This window comes from Bos taurus, chromosome 6 (genome assembly GCF_002263795.3).
Source record: "Bos taurus isolate L1 Dominette 01449 registration number 42190680 breed Hereford chromosome 6, ARS-UCD2.0, whole genome shotgun sequence".
In the NCBI taxonomy this organism is placed as follows: Eukaryota; Metazoa; Chordata; class Mammalia; order Artiodactyla; family Bovidae; genus Bos; species Bos taurus.
Genome location: NC_037333.1, coordinates 97300770 through 97325493, shown reverse-complemented (window position 1 = coordinate 97325493; position 24724 = coordinate 97300770). Strand labels below are relative to the sequence as shown.

Below are 24724 nucleotides of genomic sequence, written 5' to 3'. Positions count from 1 at the left end.
TTTTTAAGAGAGGAGAAAAAGGGCCCTTCAAATCTGGAAAATAAAACATTAAAGAACCAACAGTGTTTTAAATGAAGTCATAAAAATTATAATCATCTTCATCGGTTCATTCAGTCTCCTGTAATTAATTTTTGTTTTGCTTCATCTTGGGTTTGAAGCTTTATGATTCTATCAGTTTTCCATTAAACTTCAGAAATTCTTGCCCAGTTCAGTAGTATGATCCTAAAGTTATCAGAAACCTGTATTCTAAAGTTCTTGCCAGCGTCTTTTCCATGAATCTGTTTGCAGATTCATTTTGCTATAGTCGATTGTAAATGCTTTCAGAGAAGAATAGAGCATAAAAAGATTTAAAAACACCATCGTTCAGGATCTGGTGAGAGAAAGTTCACCTGAATGATACAATTGAAAAGCCAATTGTTATTTTTATAATATATAGTATTATAAAGTAATAACTGGAATTATGACTAAGAGCATTGTACCAGGACATATCAGATTTTTAGGAATTTTGTGTAATTTCTGGAGCACTTATATAGCCATGTAAATGTAATCTAAGATGTAATCTAAAAAAACATTACTTTTTATTTTACCATGTTTCCCATGCAACTTAACATATCAAATAAGCGTAAATAAACTAACATTTTTCTTTTATAAGGAGAGAGAGAGTATCTCTTGGGATCTTCCATGGGCCCTCTCTGGAAAATCCCAAAGTTAGTTTAAGGTCAAAAAGATAATTCAGAATTTGATTTGGGGAAGTTTGTCCAAAATGTCAAAAGGTTTAAACACTTGAACAAATAGGATTACAGGTCATTGTAAACAATACCTAATCTATTCAACCAGAGTGACAAAGGATTTCAAAGAATAATCGAGGAAGGTATATAGTTATAAAAAACCTTAGCTCTTTTAATAGAGAGAACTCAGTTTTCTTAATCAAAAATGTGATGAAGACAATGTGAAGCCCCAGAAAGTATTTTGATAAAACACAGAGTCCTTGTTTTCTAGGCAGGTTACTTTAAGGATAAGGAAGACCTGGCAGAGCTTATTAGGAACAGACCAATGGTCTAATACAATTTTGTCCTTTTAGCAGATGAAAGCATGTTAAGTTTTAGCTTTACATAGGACACTACTTATTAAAGATTATTTTAAAAACCTTTATAATAAGTCCATTCAATTTCAGCCAGCTTTCACTTCACAACATAAAATTCCTTTCCACAAACCTGTGACTTTCTATATTCATTTAGGTTTTGTCTTATTCTTTTCCTTTCTTACTCTAGAACAAGTAGTTACTATATTTCAGACACCTTTACCCTCTTTTTCCTTAACAAAAACACATTTTATATCCCTTGCATACTCTGCATATAAAAATACATCCCATTTTCTTCCCATATTTTGTATGAAAAGTTGTTTCCCTTCATTCATTGTTTCTTATAGTTTTGTCCTACATATAGTAGCTTTTGCCTTCCAGTGAAGGCTAGGAAAGAGGTACTTACCAATTGTCTATCACATATTAGCATCCTGTGGTGGATTAGCTTCCCAGGTGGCTCACAGGTAAAGAACATGCCTGACAATGCAGGAGACAGTCAGTTCAGTCGCTCAGTCGTGTCCGACTCTTTGCAAACCCATGAATCGCAGCACACCAGGCCTCCCTGTCCATCACCAACTCCCGGAGTTCACTCAGACTCACGTCCATCGAGTTGGTGATCCATCCAGCCATCTCATCCTCTGTTGTCCCCTTCTCTTCCTGCCCCCAATCCCTCCCAGCATCAGGGTCTTTTCCAATGAGTTAACTTTTCGCATGAGGTGGCCAAAGTACTGGAGTTTCAGCTTTAGCATCATTCCTTCCAAAGAACACCCAGGACCGATCTCCTTTAGAATAGGGGGGACAGTAAGAGACACCAATTTGATCCCTGATTTGGGAATGATTTGGGTAGATCATTTGGGTAGATTCTACCCAGATCATTCTGAAGGAGGAAATGGCAACCTGCTCCAGTAATCCCGTGAACAGAGGACCCTGGCGGGCTACAGTCCTTGGGGTCATGAAGAGTCAGACATGACTGAGCATCTGAGCACCACCTCCAGTAGTTTAGCAAATTTATAAATGTATAATTATGAAAACTTGTACTTTTTAAAGATATGTTTTTTATAGTATAACTTTTACTATGGTAAAAGACATTTATTAATAGACCCAATTATCTTTTGTCTGTCTGTAAAATAAAAATTAAAAAGCCAAAAGTAGATGAACATGTTTAATGATCAATGTCTCAGTATATTATCTTATTTGGAAATAATCTAGATATTCAATGAATATCTGTTATTTAGTTTAACTTAGTATAAACTTTTATCTTGTTTATTTAAATTACTTGTTTTTAACAATCATTCTTAGTTGTTAGACATCAAACAACTAAACGTCCTCTTAAGTTATTTTTCTTATTGACAAATTTTGTAACATAGAGATAGCATGAGCTTATGTGACAGAGCAAACCCAAGTAGGAAAAATTGTATGTTTTTATTACATTTAATGTCAACAACTCTGAAGACATGTTTGTTTTTATTGAACCAATAAACTTAAACTACATTTTTTTCCAAAGTATTCTTTTATTAAAAATTTTTTTTAGTTTTATACAGTTTTTAAAATTTGCTTTCCATTTACAGTTATTACAAAATGTTGACTGCATTCCCCAAGTTGTACCATACGTTCTTACAGCCTCTCTTACACCTAATTGCTTGGACTTCCCACTTCTTCACCCTGATGTTGCCCCTCCCCCATGCCCTGGTAACTGCTAATTTGTTCTATCTCTGAGACTCCTTTTTTTTTGTTATATTCACTGTAACAGTTCAATACAACTGTTTTTGTTGTAGTTTTTAGATTCCACTTATAACTGATATAATATAGCATTTGCCTTTCTCTGACTTATTTCACTTAGCATAACGTCCTCTAAGTGCATCCATGTTGCTACAGTGGGTAATATTTCATTTTTTATAGGTGAGTAGCATTCCACTGTATGTGTACACCACATCTTCTTTATCTGTTCATCTGTTGAGGGACAGACACTCTGCTTGCTTCCATATCTTAGCTATTGTAAATCATGTTGCTATGAACATTGGGGTGCATGTTGTCTTTGAACTGGTGTCTTTGGTGTTTTCTGATATATAGCCCAGGAGTGGAATTGCTGTGTTATACGGTAGCTCTATTTTCAGTTTTTTGAGAAATCGCCATACTGTTTTCCACAGTGGTTGCAATAATGTACGTTCCCATCAGTGAGTCCACCGGGTTCCCTTTTCTCTACATCGTCACCGACATCTGTTACTTGTGTTCTTTTTGATGATAGTCGTTTTGACAGGTGTGAGGTGGTATATCATTACGGTTTTGCATTTCCCTGTTAATTAGTGATGTTGGGCATCCTTTCATGTGTCTGTTGGTTATCTGCATTTCTTCTTTGGAAAAATGTCTACTCAGTTCTATGCCCATTTTGTAATCAGATTGTTTGCTTTTTTATGTAGAGTTGTATGAACTGTTTATACATGTTGGATATTAATCCCCTTTCAGGCATATCACTTGCAAATATTTTTCCCATTCAGTAGGTTACCTTTTGTTTTGTCAATAGCTCACATTACTATGCAAATGCTCTTAAGTTTTATTAGGTCTTTTTTTTTTCTTTTATTTCCTTTACTTTAGGAGGTGGATCCAAAAAAAAAATATTGCTGTGATTTATGTTAAAGAGTGCTCTGCCTATGTTTTCTTCTAGGAGTTAAACTAGCTTCCATTTATCAAAGATTATCTTCAGTTCAGTTCAGTGGCTCAGTCGTGTCCGACTCTGCGACTCCATGAATCGCAGCACGCCAGGCCTCCCTGTCCATCACCAACTCCTGGAGTTCACTCAGACTCATGTCCATTGAGTCACTGATGCCATCCAGCCATCTCATCCTCTGTCATCCCCTTCTCCTCCTGCCCCCAATCCCTCCCAGCATCAGAGTCTTTTCCAATGAGTTAACTTTTCGCATGAGGTGGCCAAAGTACTGGAGTTTCAGCTTTAGCATCATTCCTTCCAAAGAAATCCCAGGGCTGATCTCCTTCAAAATGGACTGGTTGGATCTCCTTGCAGTCCAAGGGACTCTCCAGAGTCTTCTCCAACACCACAGTTCAAAAGCATCAATTCTTCGGCGCTCAGCCTTCTTCACAGTCCAACTCTCACAACCATACATGACCACAGGAAGGCAATGGCACCCCACTCCAGTACTCTTGCCTGGAAAATCCCAAGGATGGAGGAGCCTGGTGGGCTGCAGTCCATGGGGCTGCTAAGAGTCGGACACAACTGAGCGACTTCACTTTCACTTTTCACTTTCATGCATTGGAGAAGGAAATGGCAACCCACTCCAGCCTTCTTGCCTGGAGAATCCCAGGGATGGGGGAGCCTGGTGGGCTGCCGTCTATAGGGTTGCACAGAGTTGGACACGACTGAAGCAACTTAGCAGCAGCAGCAGCATCTCATATCATGTTAGCTTGAAAAACATTTGGGTTAGATTTTATATTCTGAGAAGTTTAGGAAAATTTAATTTATATAAACATTACTTTTCTTTAACTCAACTAAATATAACTCTTTTTAAAATATTACACAAAAATAATATACACACACACACACATAAACAAAGACAGACGTGAATACAGATCTTTTAGCCTTCATTTAAAATTTTTAGCCGTGTCTCAGATACAAAACTCAAAAGAAAAACTGGATCCAAATTGTGTTTCTGGCAGGTGGACTAAGTTAAGATAACCTGCTTAGATGGACAAAGTCTTCTTTTACAAAAGGTTTCTGGGGCATCCTGTAAGGATTCTTTTAGAGAGGATACTTTTGGAGTCATCTTGTCTTTTAGTCAAAGAATGCATTCCATTGTCCCTAAGAAGTTTGGGATTTTCTCTTTTCAAGAGTGTCTCTTAAGGTGGCCTTATCTAAACTGAAATTTCCCCACAGTGGCCACTATCATTCTCAACCATCTAAAAGTCCACTCATTTTTCTGGAAAGGCACAAGATCCCGATCCACAGTGGGCATACATATAAAAGAGGGAGTCATTAAAGGGAGAAGGAGGTCAGAGCAGGTGGAACTTATTTCTACCTTTAGGTTTCCTGAAACAAATAATCTATGTGGAGCCCAGTAATCCTGCTGCTGCCTAAACCCCAGAGGAATCACAGGTTTCTCCCCTCCCAGTCAGACTTCTAAAGAAGCTTACACATACAGAAACAGAAAGCAATAGTGCACAGTCAAGTTGGAGAACTCAGAATGCAAAGAGAGGAGAGCTCAGATCCAAGAGGCCTACCCCTCAAACTCCAGGGCCATCAGAAAGGAGCAGACAGGGTGGGCTCTGGGTCCCGGCACCTGTTGCTCATCGACCTTGGAGTCTTTGGGGATCTTCTCTGGATTCTACTTCTGATGCTGTGAACTGTCAAAAGTTTAGGAAAAAAGCAGAAGTAAAACCAGTGAATCACTGAAATAGTTGTATTAGTTTAAGTTTATTGTACACATACCAAAAATAAAGAGTTTGCAAGACAGGAGCCCTCAAACCAAAACATGGAACAAGGTTCCGAGGTAGATTGTTATAAAGCAGCTTACACAGTGTGATGTGTGTGCTCAGTCATGTCTGATTCTTTGGGACCCAGAGGGATTGTAGCTCGCCAGGCTCCCCTGTCCATGGGATTTCCCAGGCAAAAATACTGGAGTGGGTTGCATTTCCTCCTTCAGGGAATCTTCCCGACCCAAGGATTGAATCTGATTCCTCTGCATCTTCTGCATTGGCAGTTGGATTCTTTACCACCATGCCACCTGGGAAGCCCAACTTATATAGTATTTGCTGTTTATTCTTCACAGTGGTTGTTTACAATATTAGAATTTTCTTAAATGAAAGGGAACTGGTTAGTGATGACCTTATTATCAGTTTCAGAGAACGACTGAAGTTTCACTTTTGACTTTCCCAGAGGCAGAAGCAAGAGGTGACTCAGGTCACATTAGCCTTGCTTGTCTTGCAGAACACACCAAATTAAGTTCTGCTTGTATAACTAAACTGATTTTGCTCAGGGCATTTTCAAGTCTGGTCCCATTTGTGTTTGATTTTAACAAAACCAAAAGGAGGCACTTGGGAGGGATGGTGTGAGTGTCATAGGGGGTGATTCCCCTCCTTCACTACACTCCTCCCTCTCACTGTCAGGAAATGGATAGCATGCAGGACCCATCTTCACAGAGAAGTAGAGATGGACCACAGAAGGGAGCTGGTATCTGAGCTGGGAAGGGGGCAGCTGGGAGAGCACTGACCTGAAAAAATAACCCAGGACCCAAGCCAAAGCATCCTTGGTGTGGTGACGGACATTGGTGCCTTTGGAGAGCTACCGAGGGGCACGACCAGCTGTTGGGCCCAGCATACTGTGCAAGTTAGGTAATTTGAATTTTGTTTGTTTGCTTGTTCTGGCTGCCCAGCATGTGGAACCCTAGTTCCCTGACCAGGGATCAAGCCTGCGTCCCCTGCACTAGAAGTGCAGTTCACTGGACTACCAGGGAAGTCCCTCTTGAGCAGTTTAGAGTTCCAATTGCATGCCAGTCGTTACTTTCTGAGAGTTGGGAAGCGGACCAGTCTCCTAGCACATGCCTCTAGGCTGTATGGATTGTGTATGGATTGGACAGTTGGACGGATGTGTTACTCCTCTAAATGCTAAATGTCACTGTTCACTACGGAGCCACGTTTGTTTGTGATTTTCCTAATTTTGCTCTGAATTCTGCGATCATGCCCCTTAAGTATACCCTGTAGCCTTCTGAATGTGAAAGTGTTAGCCACTCAGCTGAGTCTGACTCTTTGCGACCCCGTGGACTCTAGGCCGCCAGGCTCCTCTGTCTGTGGAATTTTCCAGGCAAGAATATTGAGGTGGGTCGCCCTTCCCTTCTCCAGGGGATCTTCCCAACTTGGGGATCGAACCCAGTTCTCTCGCATTGCAGGCGGATTCTTTACCGTCTGAGCCACGAGGGTAGCCTTCTAAGTGCTTAAAATTCACAGAGGATGAGATGGATGGATGGCATCACTGACTCAATGGACACGAGTTTGAGTAAACTCCAGGAGTGGGTGATGGACAGGGAGGCCTGGCATGCTGCAGTCCATGGGGTCGCAAAGAGTCGGACACGACTGAGTGACTGAACTGAACTGAACTGATAATTTTATATATTTATTTATTTTTGGCTGCACTGGGTCTTCATTGCTGCACAGGCTTTCCTCTAATTGGGGCAAGCAGGGGCTACACTTCGTTGCAGCACGTAGGCTTATCATCGTGGTGGCTTCTCGTCATGGAGGACAGGCTCTGGGGCGCACGGGTTTCAGTAGTTGCAGCGTGTGGGCTCCGTGGTCACGGCTCCCATGCTTTACAGCTTGGGCTCAATAGTTGTGGCAAACAGGCTTGTTGCTCAGAGGCATGTGGGATCTTCCTGGACCAGGGATCAAACCCGTACCTCTTGCATTGGCAGACGGATTCTTTACCACTGAGCCACCGAGAAGCCCCAAGATTGATGATTTTTTAGGTCTTTTCCAGGTTTTTTTTTGTGCAGGGGAACTGTATGAAATGAGAAACTGCCTTAGGTCACCTTTCACGCAGTGTGTGCGTAACACCAGCTGGCTGTGGAAGACTAGGCATCAGGCAAGTTACCAACATTTTATAAGTCCTTGGTTTCACTGGTTTTTATTCTGGTGATGTAGCGGTTCTGGTTCAGGTTCTGAGTTGTTGATTAGTTCCTCTGGCCTTGAGAAAGATGCAAGATGATATATGACCTTTACCGGTGCCTGTCTGAACTCTGCAAAGCAACCTCTGGTCTCAGATATTTTATGTTGCTTTTTTTTGTCCTTCCAAAGAAATCATCAGCATAATTTCTAAGAGACTGTTTGAAGGATTTTTGTACAAGGTCATACCCTGCTCCACTGAGAGAACATCAAAAGCCTATCTTCCTTTCTCTTTCAGTTTCCTCATTGAATTCCTAAGCAGTCACTGTTAAGCTGGAATAAATCTGCATTTCTGCTTTCTTTTTCTTAACCACAAATGGGTGGGCTCTAGCGACAGTAAGACAGCAATTTATAAAAATGGGCTTCCAGTTATTGAGCTCTTGCCATATACTTATCAAAGAGCCTGATGTGGATTAACTTCCTTAATTATCATGGCAGCGCTAGGAAGGAGGTACTATTATGATCCCATTCTATAGATGAGAAAATCAAGGGTTAGATAGGTTAAGGGGTTTGCACAGCATCACCCAGCAACTCCGTGGGGAAGGAAGTGGCTACCCACTCCAGTATTCTTGCTTGGAGAATTCCATGGACAGAGGAGCCTGGTGGGCTACAGTCCATGGGGTTACAACGAGTCGGACACGACTGAGCGATTATCCCTCACTCACCCAGCAACTCAGTGGCAGAGCCTAGATTTGAAACCGGAGTCTCTGGATCAGGGACACATTCTCAGGGATCCAGCTCAGTTCTGTGTCCCCACTGTAATGGAGAGTGGAAGAAGGACCGTTTTGACCATCACTTTTGGTCTTAGCCTATGAGCAGCTTGTCAGTTTGTTGGATGAAGAGATCCAAGTTCCGTGCTTAGGGCTTGACGATCATGTGCAGTAGTAACCTAGCATTTCTTAGCCATAGCGTCCTACCACAAGCCACATAAGATTCTCCCTGCATTTCCTTCTCAGATCTTGAACTTCCTGAACTTACCTATCTTCCAGGATTTCTTTTATGCTCTGGTTTGTTTCACATCTATTTCAGGCCTGAGGAGTTGGTGTCAGAGCTTGGCAAGAGAGTGCCAGCATCATGAAAAGTCGTTTGTTTTGGGTTCTTGGAGCTTCGACTTTGGGTTAGAAAGGCTTGTTATGATGCTATTTCAAAGCTCTGGATCAGGGACTTCCCACCACAAGGATTTCATTTTCAGTTAGCCTGTGATCAGACTGCTTTACAGTTTTTTTTTTTTTTTAATGTGTTTGTTTTTTGCCTTTAGGGACCGAAAGGCTCATAAAATAATTGCATGTGGCGAAAAGTCTAGAAAAGATTCTTTAGAACTGGTGAATCACAAGTGTTAAAAGCAATCACTTCATTGTCATCTATAAAATTAATAATGTTACCCAACCTTTATTATACCTCCCAGGATGTCCTGAGGATTCATTTCATTTCAGATCTATAAAGTACAACTAGCTCTTTAGGAAAAACATATGTTTTGAGTATTTGTAAGGTCTTAAAAAAATTATATATAACATCAATCACTGCTAAGTGAGGAAGCCGTTCCTTGGCCTTAATTATTTCCCATACTTAGAGCAAACACCTGGAGCTCACTTGGAGCTCTTGGGTATGATCTGATTCATCAGGGCAGCTTCTGTTAAATGATCATCACCTCAGAATCCATGTGCTTCTCCAGGAGCTCTGGACAGTCACTTCATTATTTTTGTGGGAAATAATGGCAGGTATCAGATAAGATATTTGGGCTGTGGTTAACAGAGTATCTGAATGTATTAGCTATAGTAAAAGATTCAGCTGCTGTTAAAAGAAACCCAACAATAATATGCCTTAAAAATGAAGGTTTGTTTCCTCATGTATCAGTCCCTGGCGGGTGTCCCACATCAGTGGGAGAGGAGGCTTTCATGACAAGCCATGCTCAACGTAACTTCTTTCTTCTGATCCTCGCCGGCTCAGCCCACGGGAAGTGAGTGTTTGAGAGGTGTGCACTGGGCCAGGAGTGGCACACACTCCTCTATTCACATTCCATTAGCAGGAATTTCATCTGGTGGATAATTCCCAGTGCAGAGGAGGCTGGGCAGCCAAACGCCTAGCTCTTCTAACGTGATGGAAGAAAGGGAGAATGGATTTTCATAGACAGCTAGCTAACAGTCTTCTAAAAAATTTTATTGAAATATAGTTGATTTACAATGTTGTGTTTCATGTGTACAGCAAAGTGATACAGATATATATGTGTATATATATATATATATATATATATATATATATTAGTGTGTGTCTGTGTGTATTCTTTGTTAGATTCTTTTCCATTGTAGGTTATTTCAAGATATTAAATATAGTTCCCTATGCTTTACAGCTATGGCCCTGATGGCTCAGACGATAGTCTCCCTGCAGTGTGGGAGACCTGGGTTCGTTACCTGGGTCAGGAAGATCCCCTGGAGAAGGGAATGGCAACCCACTCCAGTATTCTTGCCTGGAGAATCCCATGGACAGAGGAGCCTGGTGGGCCACAGTCCATGGGGCTGCAAAGAGTCAGACATGACTGAGCAACTAACACTTACTTATATGCTATACAATAGGTCCTTGTTGGTTATCTATTAATATTTTAGATACAGTAGTGTGTATTTGTTATTCCCAAACTCCTAATTTATTCCCACCTCTGCCAACCTTTCCCCTTTGGTAACCATAAGTTTGTTTTCTATGTCTGTGAGTCTCTTTCTGTTTTGTAAATAATTTCATTTGTATCTTTTTTTAAATGTTTAACTTTTATATTAAAGTTGATTAATAATGTTGTGTTAGTTTCAGGTGTACAGCAGAATGATTCAATTATACATGTACATGTATCTATTCTTTTTCGAATTATTTTCCTATTTAGGTTGATAATATTGAACAGAATTCCCAGTGCTATACAGTAGGTCCTGGTTGGTTATCCACCTTAAATATAGCAGTGTGTACATATCCATCCCAAACTCCCAATCTGTCCCTCTCTCCCATCCTTCCCCCCTGGTAACCATACGTTCATTCTCTAAGTCTGTGAGTCTGTCTCTGTTTTGTAAATAAATTCATTTGTATCATTTATTTAAATTCCACTTATAAGTGATAGCATATATTTGTCTTTCTCTGACTTACTTCACGTAGTATAATCTCTGAGTCCATCTGTATCGCTGCAAATGACATTTCATTCTTTTTTATGGATGAGATAATATTCCACTGTGTATATGTACCACATCTTCTTTATACATCCCTCTATTGATGGACACCTAGGTTGATGGCTAAAGCCTTGCCACAGTCAGTCCCTCTCTCCACCAAGTATCATGAATACATGCCGGGAGCCGGCGAGAGACATTCCACTTGTGACAAAGGTCATGAGGAAGGAGGCCTGGCATACGCAAAGGCGGGATCGAGCCTCAGGAGTCCCCCCGGATATTCTCGAGCATCTACCCCCAAAAAACCAGAGTCTGCCTACTTTATTGCTTTGTGCTCTCACCTCTGACTTTACTGGGGGCTGTCCCCCATCACCATCTCGCTCTCTCTGTCAAAGAGTTAACTTACAGCTCCAATTAATAAGGTTCCTGGGCAATTAGGAGTGTTTAAATCCAAACCCCTCAGATGGCTCTCTAACTCGCCTGACAAGTTTACCCGGACTCCTACAGCCTTGTATACGATTGTTTACAGTCTCCCAGCCTCGAGAGGCACGGGAAGCTTAAGATATTCAAATAGCTTAGAGCCTCTCAGAGAGTTAGAAACTGTCAGAATAAAACTAGTAAAAGATTTCATTGATGAGTCAATGCTTGTTGCCAAGTTTCCACATCCCCTGAATTGTATCCTTGAATATGTATTAATTAATAGTTGGTATGTAGAAAAAATAAGTAGTGGCCTTGGTGTTAGTAACTTTAGACCCTTAAGGTAATAAATTCTTTCCTTTGTTGTAAACCCATTACACATCCGCCCTATAGGAATGCAATTTTATCTTCGGAAGATGGCGCCAAACCTTAAAATAATTACTCTTAGAGAAAATAAGTCTTTGTTGATAAGTCCTTGTCAAAAGTCATAAAATGTTAATAGGCCTTCTGGCCAGAAGATGATGTAAATCACCTAAACCATTTGTATACGGTAAATTTGCAGGAAAGAAACCCTGGTTTTTGATAAGGATCAAAAACTGCTAACTTTGCATCCCCTATTATCCTCTATGTGTAACTTAGGGTATAAAAGCCCCTGTTGAAAATAAAGCTACGGGCCTTGTTCACCAACGCTTGGTCTCCCCATGTCATTCTTCCCCTTAACTTCCAGCTGAGTCTCCATCTGGAGCGTGGATATCCTCTGCGACCATTTATTTGCCTGGGCTTCTAAGACCCACTCGAGAAGGTGTCTAAGGTGGGGCACCTTCCGCTATTTGAGAGGGCGCCTGCAGCCTCCGTGGTCAGAGCTAACCTGGTGTCATGGGTTATATTGATTTTCTGTGTAAACCAAGCTACTCAGCTTCTTTTCTCCACTGAATTTTCCTACTGAGCTATCCTCATTCTATTACTCTTTATATCTTTGATAAATAAATAAATAAATAGGTCACCTAGGCCGTCTCTCCTTCGAATACCCTGGATCAGCCGGGGCTGGACCTCGGCAAATACCCTCTTTCCAACACATAGAACCCAACTGCTCCATCCCAAGGGAGACAGACAAGAGCCCATACAGTAAACATACCAGCTCAAAGTCCATGGTCTCTGGGGAATGCACAGTCGCTTCCATCAGGTTTGGATATGCTTCTAATGGCCTGGCCACCTGTGAACTCAAATACAAGTTACCTCCTCTTGTACACTCATACTCACACTTGATATACAATGATGGAACAGGGATTAGAAAACCGCAGTTGGAACTCCCATTTGAAAAAGAGGAGAAAGAAATGCACGTAGCAGCCCCTGGCCCATAGCAATGCTGGTACCACGAAGCAGGCGGTGGGCAAGACCCCTGCCCTGGCAGAGGAGGGCGTTCCCTGATTAGACCCTAGCTCTCTTCTTCAGGAGGACCCTCTTGTCTATGGCTCTGTGTGTCCCTTGGCCTCGTCTTTGAGGGAGGGGAGGCTCTTCCTATTCAGTTTCCCCTTTATCCATGTCTGAAGCGGGCATTAGAGACATGCCCTTGTTAGTGGCTCTACTGTTTTATCTACATGCTGACAGCCGGAGGTCTCAGTACAGTGGTCACAGGGTTTATTGGCTTGGCTGTAGTACGTTTGCAAATACAAATCCCTCTGAGACTCAGCTGCCTTCTGATGTATTAACTTCTCGGCAGTTCACAGACCAGAGGTCTCTCGCAAATCCTTTCCAAGTCCTGGGTCTTGAGCCTTATTTCTCTACTTCCTTGCCTCCCACACTGAAATCAGTGGCAGCTCTATGCAGGCCTCTGGAACAGTAGACTTCAGGAGAAATGCAACGTGCATTTTCTCATCTCTAATCTCCTGATGTCTGAGATAGAGAAGCCATTGGCATTTCCCACCTGTCAGTTCAGTTCAGTTCAGTTCAGTCGCTCAGTCGTGTCCAACTCTTTGAGACCCTGTGGACTGCAGCACGCCAGGCTTCCCTGTTCATCACCAACTCCCGGAGCCTACTCAAACTCAAGTCCACTGAGTTGGTGATGCCATCCAACCATCTCATCCTCTGTCATCCCCTTCTCCTCCTGCCTTCAATCTTTCCCAGCATCAGGGTCTTTTCCAATGAGCCAGCTCTTTGCAACAGGTGGCCAAAGTATTGGAGTTTCCGCTTCAACATCAGTCCTTCCAATGAACACCCAGGACTGGTTTCCTTTAGGATGGACTGGTGGGTCTCCTTGCAGTCCAAGGGACTCTCAAGAGTCTTCTCCAACACCACAGTTCAAAAGTATCAATTCTTCGGTGCTCAGCTTTCTTTATGGTCCAACTCTCACATCCATACATGATGACTGGAAAAACCATAGCTTTGACTAGACGGACCTTTGTTTGCAAAGTAATGTCTCTGCTTTTTAATATGCTGTCTAGGTTAGTCATAACTTTCCTTCCAAGGAGCAAGTGTCTTTTAATTTTATGGCTGCGGTCACCATCAGACATATCAGATGATTTTTGTTTTCCTTTTCTCTTTAAAAGAATCAAGGGACTTTCTTGGCACAGACCAAATTTTGGAAGACATTTTTCTTGTGTCTGTTCTTTTTTTCTTAACAGTTTTATCTAATTATCTTATTTTATTTCTATTGAAGTATGGTTGATTTACAATGTCATGTTAATTTCAGGTGTACAGCACCTGAAAATGATTCAGTTATTGCAAAATACGGAATACAGTTTCTCATGCGATACAGTAGGACCTTGTAATTTATCTATTTTACATATAGTATCATGTATGTGTTAACCCCAGTCTCCTAATTTATCCCTCCCCCATCCCCCTGTGATGACCGTGTTTGTTTCTATGTCTATGAGTCTCTTTATGTTTTGTAAACAAGTTCACTTGTATCTCTTTTTTTAGATTTCACATATAAGTGATATCATATGATATTTGTCTTTGTCTGGCTTACTGCACTTAGTATGGTAATCGCTGGGTACATCTGTATGGCTGCAAATGGCATTATTTCATTCTTTTTATGGCTGAGTAATATTCCATTATATCTACGGACCACATCTTTATCTATTTGTCTGTCAATGGACATTTAAGCTGTTTCCATGTCTTGGCCATTTGCCTAGCTATAATTAAAGAAGGGAGGGTAGATTTTGATGCTGTACCAACCTATAGTAATAAAACAATAAAGACTTCATTGGTTCACATTACAAAAAATTTGGAAGCTGGTGATAGCTAGAATCTAGTGCAGTGTCTCAATGATACTATCAAGGAGTCAGTTCTTCCCATCTGCTACTCTGCCATCCTCAGCATGTTGGCTGGCTCTTTGGATTTGTGGTCTCATGGCTACATGATGGATGCCATAGCACTAGGTATCATTCTTTCACAACAGCATCCCAAATGGGAAAGGAGGAGAGTGGGAAGAAAAGAGACTTTCCATTATCAGGGATGCAAATCCTTCCCATTTGCATCTCATTGGCTAGGTGCAAGAGAGTCTGGAAATATATTTGTCTAAGGAAAATGAGATACCTGTGATGGGCTTAGACAGGTCATGACTTATACCCTTGGGTTGAACACATTGCTGTCCTGAGTAGAACGAGATTGTGTTAGCTAAGACAAAGCAGAGAAATGACTGTTGGGTTGGCAATTTTATCTGTCACACATGGGGAATATTTTTAATATTATTGAAGATACAAATGGCCTCTGAGGAGGCTCTTGGCATAGAAACTCTAAGAGGATATTGTTGAATTGAAATACTGGAAGAAGAGACTTCCTTCTGGGATTATTTCTTGAATGATGTGAGGTCAGTACGTTCCATCTATTTCTGAGAAAAAGAATCATTTGGGCCACAGACATGAAAGGATCCCTATAAGTCATCTGTCAATTGAATGAAAGTGATTGACTATCTTTTATAATATTTCTTTATTAATATTTATTTAGGCTGCACTGGGTCTTCATTGCAGCTTGTGGGATCTTCACTGTGGCATGCAGAGTCTTAGTCGCAGCTTGCAAGATCTAGTCCCCCAACCACATGACAAACCTGGGCCCCCTGCATTGGGATCTTGGAATCTTAGCCACTGGACCACTAGGGTAGTCCCAAAGTGATTGATTTTAGAAATCAAGAGTACACTGGGGGAAAAAACCAATCACCATTGGTTCTATATCGAAATTATCCTATTCTTTTGGAGATGGTAATATTTCACAGATTTCCCTTTTTAACTAATATATTGTTTCTTTCCAGTGCTCAGAGAAATTATTTTGGAAATTGACCTCATAGCCTGAATAGTATTGTTTATATCTCTATGATTAGAGGAAGTCATGTATTTTTAGGGTGACACCAGGTCACTCAAGCTATCATGCTTTCCCAGATTTAGAATATTGAAAGCAGAATTTTAACCACCAGCATATTGAGTTTGTTGTTTTGCAGATGTCTCTCTATGCTGGCTTATATCTGAGACTCTGTAAACATTTTAAGGACAAAACAAAACAAATAGTCCTTGTCATTACAATTTGTAAATGAATTATAAAATAACACAAACCCTCCACATTTGTCTATGACACATGTGAAAAATAACTCAAGATTCCATGAAGGTTAAAAAAAAAATCAAGGATGCGCTTGGTTCATAGACACTGTGACAATCCTGGTCATTAGTAATGACTTGTTAATCTTTCTTGCTCCATGCCAGCTGGCCCTAAGAGCAGAATGAAAAATTGCTTTGGCAGAGAGCTTACTTCCTGATAAATTACAAAATTACAAAAAAAAAAAAAAGATAACTGAAGACCCCAAATATCACTTGCAGTAGCATGTAGTTAAGACATTGAAAAGACATCAAATTCTAGGCACTGCTATCAGAGCTTTAGATGTATTTTCAATCCTGATAAAAACCCGATGAAGTGGGTGCCATCATTGTACCCACTTTACTGGTGAAGAAACTGAGACACAGGGGGCTGAACATCTGAAGTCACACAACCACTGTAACAAGTGGCAGAGCTGGGATTCCAAGCTCTGGTATCTGGCTCCCAAGTCCATGAATTATAGCTGCATCTCTCCACTAACCTCCGTTTTATAAAATCCTTCTAGTTCATAACAAGAAAATTGTTTCCAGCTCCAGAAAATATTATCTTAACTTTTGACACATTTCCCTGTCGTAAGTAGTTTCTCATTAAGTAAAATTATAAAATCCACAAATGAAGGTGATCTAGTAGGCTTTACTTTTTCCCATTCGTGGCTTGGAGAAATTTTACCTCCACTTGAAAGAGCAGAAGGCTTGTCTTCAAGGGTTACCATGGTAACAGTACACTATAGTCTTTGACTTGGGTAGCTTCAGTAGATAATACTGTATGAGCCATCTGTCTGGAATTCGATGATAAAAAATATGAATATATGACCATTATCAAGACCCCCTCTTCAGATCATGTTCACATAGTTGGAGGCTTGGGTGCCAAGCTGATTTGGGCTTAAGGGAATGCTTTATTTGCTTCCATGAGACTGTAAATGTTCAAGTGACCAGATGTTCTCTTGAGCATTAAAGCTAGAAGACTTAGGACTTCCACGGAGGTCCAGTGATTAAGACTCTGCGCTGCCAATGCAGGGGGAAAGGGTTTGATTCCTGTGGTAAAGAATCTGCCTGCCAATTCAGGAAACTCAGGAGACATGGATTCGATCCATGGTGGGGAAGATCCCCTGGAGGAGGAAATGACAACCCTCTCCAGTATTCTTGCCTGGAAAAATCCCATGGACAGAGGAGCCTGGCGGGCTTCAGTCCACTGGGGCGCAGAGTTGGACATGACTGAGCACACACGCAGGGAATTAAGATCCTGTATCCTGCATGCCCTGGCACAGCCAAAAGATTTTTTTAAAAGCTATCAGATTTACGGAGGAATAAAAGTAGCGATGGCAGAGCCACTGCAGACCTTTGACAGAGTTCATTTTTCTCTCTGAGGAAGAAGGAGAGCTTCAGGGGATCAGGGAGCAGATTGAAGTGTTCAGCCTCTGACTCCAAGTGTTCGACGGTCCCCACTGTGCAGTCCCACTCCTACCACAGATGCCATGAAAGACAGTGAAGACTGCTCAGACTTGTGTGCTAGTTGTTCAGTCGTGTCTGAATCTTTGCAGCCCCTCTGACTGCAGCCCACCAGGCTTCTTTGTCCATGGAATTCTCCAGGCAAGAATACTGGAGTGGGTAGCCTTCCCCTTCTCCTGGGATCTTCCCAACCCAGGGATCAAACCCAGGTCTCCCACATTGCAGGCACATTCTTTACTATCTGATCCACTAGGGAAGCCTCAGACTTGAGGAATTGCTATTTACTGAAGAAACAAACACCCAGTAGAAATGTACAGAGGATTAGCAGTACTGGCACGCGAGGAGGATTTGACCGTCTGGATAACAGCTTAGCAAATCATTTGGATAAATGACACCATTTGGAGGAGAATCTTCCAAACCGAGTCTAAATGCCAGAACCCTTTTGAGAAGGTTTACGCAATTCTGGTTCTTTTCTTCCTTTTGTCAGAAATGTATTGGGTGACATTGTTCCAGATATAGTTTACTATTTGGGACATGGGAGAAATTATCCTGTTTTTTCCTGTGAGATATTATTGGAAGATTAATATCAATGGAGTAAATATTACATTAAGTAGAAACATAATTCAGAATGCAAAGATAAAGCTATCTTAGAAGTATGGCGTAGTCCTTCCTTCTTCCCCTCTTATCTTTAAAAAGGCAAAGAAAAATGTGGCCTCCTAGTACTCTTGCTTGGAAAATCCCATGGATGGAGGAGCCTGGTAGGCTGTGGTCCACAGGGTCTCTAAGAGTCAGTCATGACTGAGCGACTTCAAAGACTTCACTTTCATGCATTGGAGAAGGAAATGGCAACTCACTCCAGTGTTCTTGCCTAGAGAATCCCAGGGATGGGGGAGCCTGGTGGGCTGCCATCTATGGGGTTGCACAGAGTCGGACACGACTGAAGTGACTTAGCAGCAGCAGCAGCTGGTAGGTACCACATTGATGCAACTCAGGGAAACAGTGGAACTTGTCCTTACTAGGAAATGTAAGTAAACTTTGTGTGACACTTGCTTCTGTGACTGGAAGCACTGGGCCAGTTTATTTTAATGGTGTCAGGAAAGATGGGAAAAAGAGAACCACCTCTCAGGTAACACTGAGGCAGTGAAGAGACTTAATTGAATAGACCTATTCATTTTTTTTCTTTTAAAAATATTTGCAGTCAATATCTGAACTTACCAAGTCAGAACAGCTTATAAAACCAAACCAGGAACTATCCTTGTTGTCCAATGGCTAAGACTCTGTGCTCCCAGTGCTAGGGGCCCAGGTTCCATCCCTGGTCAGGGAACTAGATCCCACATGCCGCAGCTAAAGATCCCATGTGCCGCAACTAAGACCCGGTGCGGCCAAATAAAGAAATATTTTTTTAAAGAAATCACATTTTCATCTCTTGGCACCTCCAGGAATCATCTTCCAGCACAGAAACAATAGAGCACATCAGTGTTTTTTCTATTGTGGGTTCTTTTGGTCACATTATCAGCTAGGTATGGGCTAAGGAAAGACAGGTTATTTTGGACAAAATGGGACTTAGAGTCCCATTCTTTGGGTGTGTATAACACAGCCCCTTGTGATTACAGAGTGGAGGTGACAAATAGATTCAAGGGGTTAGATTTCACAGACAGAGTGCCTGAAGAACTGATGGGCACAGTAGGTAACAGTTACCTCCTTTACGACAGGAGGCTTGTAACACTGTACAGGAGGCAGTGACCAAAACCATCCCAAAGAAAAAGAAACACAAGAAGGCAAAATAGTTGTCTGAAGAAGCTTTACAAATAGCTGAGGAAAGAAGAGAAGCAAAAGGCAAAGGAGAAAAGGAAAGATATATCCATCTGAATGCAGAGTTCCCAAAGAATAGCAAGGAGAGATAAAAAGGCCTTCTTAAATGAACAATGAAAAGAAATAAAGGAAAAATATAGAATGGGAAAGACTAGATATCTCTTCGAGAAAACTGGAGTTATCAAGAGAACATTTCTTGCAAGAAGGGGCATGATAAAGGACAGAAACAGTAAGGACCTAACAGAAGCAGAAGAGATTAAGAAGTGGCAAGAATACATAGAAGAACTAAACAAAAAAGGTCTTAATGACCTGGATAACCACAATACTGTGGTCGCTCACCTAGAGCCGGACATCCTAGAGTGTGAGGCCAAGTGGGCCTTAGGAAGCATAACTATAAGCAAAGCTAGTGGAGGTGACAGAATTCCAGCTGAGCTATTTCAAATCCTAAAAGATGATGCTGTTAAAGTGCTGCATTCAATATGTCAGCAAATTTGGAAAACTCATCAGTGGCCACAAGACTGGAAAAAGTCCGTTTTCATTCCAGTCCCTTAAAAGGGCAATGCCAAAGAATGTTCAAACTACCAAACAGTTGTGCTAATTTCACATGTTAGTAAGGTGATGCTCAAAGTCCTTCAAGCTAGGCTTCACAGTATGTAAACTCAGAACTTCCAGATGTGTAAGCTGGTTTCAAACAGGCAGAGGAGCCAGAGATCAAATTGCCAACATTCATTGGCTCATGGAGAAAGCAAGGGCATTCTAGAAAAATGGCTACTTCTGCTTCACTGACTATGCTAAAGCCTTTGACTGTGTGGATTACATCAAACTGTGGAAAATTCTTAAAAGAAATGGGAATACCAGACCACCTTACCTGCCTCCTGAGAAACCTGTATGTGGGTATCTTGTGCTTAGTCACTCAGTCGTGTCTGACTCTTTGCACCCCATGGACTATCAGGCAACAATTAGAACTGGACATGGAACAACTGACTGGTTCAAAATTGGGAAAGGAGTATGACAAGGCTGTATACTGTCACCCTGCTTATTTAACTTCTATGCAGAATACATCATGTGAAATCCTGGGCTGGATGAGTCACAAACTGGAATCAAGATTACTGGGAGAAATATCAACAATCTCAGATATGCAGGTAGTACCACTCTAAAGGCAGAAAGTGAAGAGGAACTAAAGAACCTCTTGATCAGGGTGAAAGAGGCAAGAGAAAAGGCTGGCTTGAAACTCAACATTAAAAAAACTAAGATCATGGCATCTGGTCCCATCACTTCATGGCAAATAGAAGGGGAAAAAGTGGAAAAAGTGACAGATTTTCTTTTCTTGAGCTCCAAAATCACTGCAGACGGTGACTGCAGCCATGAAATTTAAAGACGCTTGCTCCTTGTAAGGAAAGCTGTGACAAACCAAGACAGTGAATTAAAAAGCAGAGGCATCACTTTGCTGACAAAGGTCCATATAGTCAAGGATGTGAGGACTGGACCATAAAGAAACACTGAGCACCAAGGAAGGATTGATGCTTTCAAATTGTGATGCTGGAGAAGATTCTTGAGGGTTCCTTGGACTGCAAGGAGATCAAACCTATCAATCCTAAAGGAAATCAGTCCTGAATATTTATTGGAAGGACTGATGCTGAGGCTGAAACTCCAGTACTTTGGCCACCTGATGCGAAGAGCCAACTCATTGGAAAAGATCCTGATGCTGGGAAAAATTGAAGGGGCCGGCAGAGGGTGAGATGGTTAGATAGAATCACCAACTCAATGGGCATGAGTTTGAGCAAACTCTGGAGATGGTGGAGGACAGAGGAGCCTGGTGTGCTATAGTCCATGGGGTCACAGAGAATCAGACAGGACTTAGTGACTGAACAGCAACAACAGAGTTGTTCAGTTACCAGGTTCAGTTACCACAGTTGTTCTCTTCCCAGGGAAAGAGAAAGAGGGAAAAGGATCAAGATACATGAGATGGGGCACTGGTAGATTAACAAAACCAGAAAGTGGTGGTTGCTCAGTTGCATCCTACTCTTTGCGATCCCATGAACTGTAGTAGCCAGGTTCCTCTGTCCATGGAATTCTCCAGGCAAGAATACCAGAGTGGGTAGCCATTTCCTTCTCCAGGGGATCTTCCCTACCCAGCAATTGAACCCAAATCTCCAGCATTGCAGGCAGATTCTTTACCATCTGAGCCACCACAAAACTGAAGCTGGTCCTAAAAGAGCTTTTTACTTTGATCTTCTGGCCTCCATGGTAACTCAAAAGTGGGTAGGGAGGTGAAGGAAGGAAGGGGGCTTCCGCTGTCTACACACATATACCTCACTGTTGTCCTTAAGCTCGTATTCATCAATTGCCAAAGAACCTAGTGACATTGGGATATATTATGGCTGAAGTAGATGTTCTTCATTGTAAGAATCTTCTTTGTGACGTATTACTAGGTCAGAAGACTGATTTAGCTCATCACCTATTTCTTGACTCCTGTCAAAGTGATTTTGGGAGTCTAATCCAATTGAATAAGACAGTAAAGATCTATAGTTTTAAAGACATAACTAGGTCACAGATTTCTATCTAAAACTATACATATTTCAGAAAAAACTACAGGAGGAGATCTTCTATATTAAGCGCTAAACAGAGAGTTCTTAGGCTTGACATCTGAATGATGATCCACACAAGGAAAACTTGGTAAGTTAGAATTTATCAAAATTGAAAAAGACTTTCTTTTAAATACATGGTCCTGGATATTTACATGCAAAAAAAAGATGAAGTTATCTTGTACCACATACAGAAATTAAATCAAGATATAGCAAAGATCTGAATAGGCAGAGATAAAACCATAAAACATTTAGAATAAAGCATAAGGAGAAGGTCTCATGACACTGGATTTGACAGTGGTTTCTTGGATGGAACACCAAAACCACAGGCAACAGCAATAACAAAATAGATAAACTGGACTTCATGAAAATTTAAAACTTCTGTGCATCAAAGGTCACTATCAATAAAGTGAAAAGGCAACTCACATAATGGGAGAAAATTTTGTAAGTCATATATCTGATAAGGGATTAATGTTTAGAATATATAAAGAACTCCTACAACTCAACAATTTAAAAAGATTTTTAAATGTGCAGAAGACATGAATAGACTTTTCTCCAAAGAAGAGATACAAATGGCCAGTAAGCAAATGAAAAGATGCTCAACATCACTAATCATTAGGGAAATGCAAATCAAACCCACAGTTAGATATCACTTCACACCCATTTGGAGAAGGAAATGGCAATCCACTCCAGTATTCTGGCCTGGAGAATTCCATAAACTGTATAGTCCATGGGGTTGCAAAGAGTCAGATATGACTTAGCAACTTTCACTTCACTTCACACCCATTAGGTTGGCTACTATCAAGAAACCAGAAAATAGCCAGAGTTGGTGAGGATATGGAGAAATTGGAACTCTTGTGTATCACTGGTGTGGGTGTAAAATGGTGTGGCTGTCACGAGGGGTCCTCAAAAAATTAAACATAGAATTACCATGTGACCAATTTCATTCCTAGGTATATACCCCAAAGAATTGAAAACAGGGACATGAGTTTGTTTATATGTAATATATAGCAGCATCATTCACAGCAGCCAAAAAGTGGAAGCAACCCACGTGTCCATTGATAGATGAATGGACAGACAAAATATGGTGTGTGTGTATATACATCCAATGGGGTGTTATTCAGCCTTAGAGAGAAATGAAGCTCTGATACACACCACATCAGGGATGAACGTTAAGGACTTTATACTAAATGAAGTAAGCCAGACACAAAAGGACGAATATTGTATGATTTCACTCACATGAGGTAGCTATACTAGTAAAAATCATAGAAATAGAAAGTACAATGGTGGGTACCAGGGGCTGGGGCAGGAGGAAAGAGGGTTAATGTTTAACAGGTATATAGTTCCAGTTTGGGAAGATGAAAAAATTGTGGAGATGAGTAGTGGTGATAGTTACGTAATGATATGAAGGTACTTAAAAAGTTCTGGAGATGAATACTGGTGATGGTTACATAATGATATGAAGGTCAGTTCAGTCAGTCAGTTCAGTCGCTCAGTTGTGTCCGACTCTTTGCAACCCCATGAATTGCAGCACGCCAGGCCTCCCTGTCCATCACCATCTCCCGGAGTTCACTCAGACTCACGTCCATCGAGTCGGTGATGCCATCCAGCCATCTCATGCTCTGTCGTCCCCTTCTCCTCCTGCCCCCAATCCCTCCCAGCATCAGAGTCTGTTCCAATGACTCAACTTTTCTCATGAGGTGGCCAAAGTATTGGAGTTTCAGCTTTAGCATCATTCCTTCCAAAGAACACTCAGGACTGATCTCCTTTAGAATGGACTGGTTGTATCACCTTGCAGTCCAAGGGACTCTCAAGAGTCTTCTCCAACACCACAGTTCAAAACCATCAATTCTTTGGCGCTCAGCTTTCTTCACAGTCCAACTCTCACATCCATACATGACCACTGGAAAAACCATAGCCTTGACTAGACGGACCTTTGTTGGCAAAGTAATGTCTCTGCTTTTGAATATGCTATCTAGGTTGGTCATAACTTTCCTTCCAAGGAGTAAGCGTCTTTTAATTTCATGGCTGCAATCACCATCTGCAGTGATTTTGGAGCCCCCAAAAATAAAGTCAGCCACTGTTTCCCCATCTATTTCCCATGAAGTGATGGGGCCAGATGCCATGATCTTCATTTTCTTAATATTGAGCTTTAAGCCAACTTTTTCACTCTCCTCTTTCACTTTCAGGTTCTTAATGCCATTGAATAGTACACTTACAATGATTAAAATGGTTTAAAAAAAAATTAGTGTTATGTATATTTTACCATACATACATAAAAAAACTTAAAATAATTCTTTAATAAGATATTTTGTTCAAGAGCACGGAGATGCTACAGCCTTGAAGGTTTCCAAACCATGTATCCTCCCAAAAAAGATTAGTATCTAGACTATATGAAGATCTCTCAAACTGTTTTTTTTCTCAACTGTTAAAAAAAGAAATCCAAATTGAAAATGGGTAAAAAGAATAGACATTTCACTGAAGAGGACATCCAGATGGCAAACAAGCACAGGGAAAGATATTCAACATCACTAGCACCAGGGAAATGCAAATTAAAACTACAATGAAATATCAAATATATAACTATCAGAATGGCTAACATAAAAAATAGTGACAGCACTGGCTAACACCAATTATTTAATGATAACACCAGATAGTGATATCACCAGTACTGATAATGATATGAAGACCTTGGATCAATCATACATTGTTAGTAAGAATATAAAATGGTACAGCTTCTCTGGAAACAGTTTGACCAAGTCCTTAAACTAAACATGTAGGACTTCCCTGGTAATACAGTGAATAAGAATCCACCTGCCAACGCAGGGGACATAGGTTCGATCCCTGGTCTGGGAAGATCCCATATGCCGCAGAGCAGCTAAGCCCGTGCACCATAGCTACTGAGCTCGTGCTCTGGAGCCTGTGTTCTGCAACTATTGAAGCCCGTGTGCCTAGATCCTGTGCTCCGAAACAAGAGAAGCCACCGCAGCACAACTA

General features: G+C 41.2%; 1 protein-coding gene across 3 annotated transcripts in view; it reads left to right on the top strand.

Annotated features, from left to right (window-relative positions):
- The window catches only part of TMEM150C (transmembrane protein 150C), a 111900-nt gene that overhangs the window by 63065 nt on the left and 24111 nt on the right, over positions 1-24724 (top strand).